This window comes from Raphanus sativus, chromosome 3 (assembly GCF_000801105.2).
Source record: "Raphanus sativus cultivar WK10039 chromosome 3, ASM80110v3, whole genome shotgun sequence".
NCBI lineage: Eukaryota > Viridiplantae > Streptophyta > Magnoliopsida > Brassicales > Brassicaceae > Raphanus > Raphanus sativus.
In genome coordinates, this window is record NC_079513.1 from 5975933 (window position 1) to 5979036 (window position 3104).

Here is a 3104-nt window from a genome sequence, read left to right on the forward strand (position 1 = left end):
AAGTCTTCTTCCATCTCAAACTCGATGAACCTCTGAACAAAGCTTAAGAATCATTTACCTGATCCTTGATGATACTTCAACCAGCATCCTCCTGAACTCTTTACCGAGCTCCTCCTCACGTCCTTGACCGGACGCTGCTCGACTGAATGCATCAGTCCTTAGTAATCCGAAGCATCTTCAATGCTTCTTTCATCTTGTACACCGATAGCACTTTAGTGAATATATCTGCAGGATTGTTTGCTGTCGCTATCTTTAGCACTTGAACTTCTCCAACTTTGATCAAGTCTCTGATGAAATGAAACTTAGTAGCCATGTGCTTTGTGCGTTCATGGAACACAGCATTCTTTGACAACGCAATTGCACTCTGACTGTCACAATAGATCTCCACAGAGTCTTGTGGAAACCCCAACTCCTCAGCAAACCTTTTCAGCCATACGCCTTCTTTGACTGCTTCTGATAATGCAATATATTCAGCTTCAGTTGTGGAGAGAGCCACTACCTTCTGAAGCGAAGATCTCCAGCTCACTGGATTACCTCCAGCTGTAAAAACCATCCCGGTAGTAGACTTGGCATGATCTCGATCCCCTCCATAATCTGAATCACAATACCCCCTTACAACAAAATCCCCCTTGCTCTTGAAACTGAGACGAGTATCCACGCACTACAGGAAATGTGGGTAGTCTTAGCGGACGGAAAACGCTATGTAAAGAAAAGCATAGCGCTTCCTTCACCGCTCTGACATCGCCCGTTATAAAAAGTCTGGTACTTTTAATAGCGGTTTTCGTTTATGCTATAGTTAAGTAAACAAAGATAGCGATAATTTCTATGCTATTGTAAATATAATATATAATCCGCTTTTATATACGGGAATAACAATTAATTAATATTTAAAATTTAAAACCACCAAATATAATTAAACAAAAAATAGTTAATGATTAAATTTAAATAAGCCAATTAATTCATAACTAAAAATCAAAATTTATTTAGTAATTTAATTCTAGTTTGCAAATAAATTCTGGTTTACAAAACCCAGTTTACAAAACCCGGTTTACAAATGTAAACCTAAAGCCTAACCTAAAAAAACAAAATCAACCTACGTCTAAACTGTTTGCCGTCAACTTCATCTCCTTCGGTTTCTTTATCTTTGAGGCCGACCACCACCCAACAGCCTCCTCCACCGCACTAACTACCAATGATGATGTCGAGACCACCATTGTTGACGCCGATACTACCACCATCAAGCTTCTTCAGCCTTTTTAAACAAAGAATACAAAAACAAAACCGGAATTAGAACACAGAGATAGAGAGAGAAAGACAAAGCCAGAGATGAAAACAAAACAAAAATCAATTAGAAGTATATAGGAAGATGAAAAGAAAGAGAGAACAGATAAGAGAAAGGGGAAGTGAGTTTACCTGTCGTGATGTTTGCCAAGACTTCGTCTGTGCTTAACACTTTGAATCAGAAAACCCCCTTGGGACTGAGAGGAGAGGAGAGGAGATCGAAACTTAACACTTCTAATCAGTAAAAACCCTTGGGACTCAGAGAGGAGAGGAGATAGAAACAGAGACATCTAGAGAGATGCAAGATTACTATTTTTTGAGATCTGTAGAGAGAAGAGATCGACAGAGAGACACAGTAGAGAAGAAAAGAAGTTAGACCATTAGATCTCTTTTAGTCCATTCTAATCCGACGGTGGAGATTGTGATCCGTGTAAAATCATCTTATTGGTCAATGACAATTTTCCTTTTTCTTTTTCTTTTAACTTGTTTGTTTATAATTCTTAAGCTAAAATTAATTAGTAATAACCATATTTTTACTTTGTAAGAAAAAGATATTTAGTTTTAAATAATCTGTATGTATTTAGTTAATTTTATATTTATATTTTATGGTTTAAATTAAAATTGTAAGATCACATGTTTAAAATGAAAGGATTAGTGTTTATGATATAGGGTTTGATGTTCAAAGTATGTGGTTTATGGCATTATATTTATAGTTTTGTATTTGAAAGTTATGATCTATATAGTTAATTTTTTTTTGTTTTGACAATATATAATTTAAGTTTAAAATGTTCTATATATTTTAAGTATATATTACAAATTTGGGGTTAAGATGGAGCGTTTAGGGTTTGAAGGGTTTGTGAAATAGAATTGTGCTTAAGATACATATTTGAAAATGAAATTGATAAAGTTATTGTTTATATAAGGAATAGGTTTAAGTTTAGTAATTATATTATTTGTAGTAATTTGATTTTTGACTTATATGTAGGGTTTGAATTAGGGGTTTAGGGTATTAGATTTAGGGTTTAGATTTAAAATTTAGTGTCTGAGGTTTTGATTTTAAATTTGAGATTAGATTTTAAATGATTGAAAATTTGATTTTAGGTTTAAGATTAAAATTATACAAACAAAACAATTTTTTTTATAAATTGAAATGTAATAGGTACTTTATAAATATAAACACTAATTTAAGTTTATGGTTTAAATCCTAAATTTTAAACGTAGCCTTTAAATTATTACAAAATGCAATTTGTCACATGAATCATAGTGCTCGAATTGTCAAGACTACAAGATACTGGTATGACCCCTTTGTTTACTTCACACATGTATATGTATCCATATTAACAGAGTCAAGGGCCAAGAATCAAGACTATAAGATACTGGCATGATCCCTTTGTTTCAAATAGTCACATGGGAAGATTTGAATCCAAGAATGCCACAGTATCCGGAAGGCAATCTTACACCGCCAACTGTATCCATGCATGCAAAGATGCATTCATCAGATCAGCCAGCTCCACCTCCACGGCAAGCACCACCAGAAATAAGAGCAGGAGTCGCAAGATTTGTGGGAGACTTGTAAAGCTTGTTTTCTCTTTAACTTTTGTTCCCTGCAAAAAGGGAAACACGAAGTAGAACAATCAAAGGCAAAGAAGCCATGTTGAACTAAATCTCACAAAAGCCACCATCCATTGTGAACAAAGCCAAACAATGTATAGATATGAAAAGTTTCTCAGCATAACACATCACACACACAACTAACTAAGAACATAACCAGTTTCAGATGCAATGAAGAGACACAATGGACCAAACCGCAAACTTTGTCTTCT